Genomic DNA, 2,025 nt, shown 5'->3' with positions numbered 1-2,025 from the left:
AAAAAAAAAAAAAAAAAGAATTTTTAGTGGCAATTAAGTTAATCAATATCTAGCACATAGTAAGGGCAATTTGTTAATTGGTAATAGCTAACATTTATTCAGTACTTTTGAGAGCCAGATGGCACTTAATTTTGATTTTTTCCTTTAAACAAACCCTCACAATCATCGTCTGAGGGAATTGTCCTCCTTATAACACAGCTGCATTGTACTTTTTTTAAAAAAACACCTGGTTGTGAAAATCAAGCAAAACAGAAACTTAGAGAACCAAGCGAGGATGTCAGTGAAATTGGAACATTCCTGACAATATGAGGACACGAATGCAGAAATAAGGGTGAAGAGGCAGCAGTGATGAAACAATGCCATTAGTGTCCTTAGGCTGGGCCAGGCAGCTCACGCCTGTAATCCCAGCACTTAGGAGGCAGAAGGATCACTGAAGGCCAGGAGTTCAAGACAATTTGTGTCTATGTTAATGTGAAGTTCAAAGTTTTCTTTGCAAGTAATCAAAAGAATCTGAAGTGAAGGTGAAGAAATGGCTGGAGTTGAAATAAATGTTTACTTCCCACAAGAGTGACTAATTCTTCAAAGCATCAGGTGCTCACAGAACCTGAACCAGCAGCATCACTCGCTGAATCAGACTGCATGAGGCTTGCAATGCTATATCGAGCCCCCCATGTGACTACAGCCCGATTAAGTTTGCCGCCAAGCCTCCAAAGGCTGAGGCTGAGGCTGCTGTTCTGAATCCTCAGGCCCCAGATGGGCAAATCAAAAGGGAATTCAGTAGAATGAGAAACCTCACCTGTCCTTGGTCCATAGCGCCCTGGGACCAAAGCCACCTCCTCCCACTGAGCTGCAGCCTCGGTTTCCTGCTGCCTCAGATTCCCCTATCCCAGGGCTCTGCTGCTGTAGCTGATATGGGGCTGTGGGAGGATTAGGTGTCTCTGCCAACAGTCACCTGCTACCCTTATCTTCCAGTCCCCTCTGAGAAGCCTGAATAAAGCTCAGAAATCCTATCTTCAACTGAGGCTAATAATAAAACCAAATAGTTCCTGTTTAGATTGGTTTTCCTGAGATTTTTAGAGGAAAAGCAGCCTTTGCTGGCCTAGACTGGTCTCTGTGGATGGATGTAGAGTCCCCTGACAATGGAGCCCATCACCAGCCTCTAAGTCAGCAGTTCTCAACCTGTGGGTCGCAACCCACAGGAACTGTATTAAAGGGCCGCAGCCTTAGGAAGGTTGAGAACCACTGCTCTAAGTCATTTAGAAAGGAGGGTCTGGGCTCTGTGACGAGGATAATGTTAAGTCACCCTCCACCCTGGGCCTGCTTCCCATCTACAGGTGGAATCTTAGGACTCTGGTCTTGGGGCCTGTAACAAGAAGTCAAAATATTTGCATTGAGAAGTCACCAGTGCTAACCACTCCCAGTGGTCATGACCTGGACCATAAACAACCCATGTGACTATTGAGGACCACCTGAATGTCTAACTTGCTCATCCTTCACATATACATAGGGTCACTACAAAAGTTTTGAGATGGACTATATTATTAATATTATTGACAGTATCCTGATTCACCCGTGCAAGTTTCACCTCTCCTAGTGTTGCAGAGAGGGCTTCATTTGTTTCCATACACGGTGATTTTATGTCTCTTGATTTTCATGTATCTCAAAACTTTCATAATGACCCATGTAGTGCTTCAGCAGCTTGGTGTGCCTCCTTCCAGTGCTTTCTCCCCTCTCTGTTAGGCACACATTTTGCATTATACCTTTTCACGACAGGCATAAGGGACTGTCGGATTGTCCCCAACACATTCAGCTTGGATGTGTTGTCATTTATGTACTCTGGCCACCATCCATGGACATCAGTACTTCTAGTTTTGCCCTGGAGCATCCATCTTTGTCGATGCTTCAAAGCCAGTCCTCCGGTCTGCCAGGGGCATGAGAAAGGCTGGGGTCAGGGCTGCCTTGAGTGGAGGGTTCAGGTTTGGATAACTGGCTGGTCCTGATAGGCCTCCTCAAGCTCATTCTACT

This window comes from Otolemur garnettii, unplaced genomic scaffold (genome assembly GCF_000181295.1).
Source record: "Otolemur garnettii isolate 467f Iridium unplaced genomic scaffold, OtoGar3 scaffold00151, whole genome shotgun sequence".
Lineage (NCBI taxonomy): Eukaryota > Metazoa > Chordata > Mammalia > Primates > Galagidae > Otolemur > Otolemur garnettii.
This window is presented reverse-complemented; position numbering follows the sequence as displayed.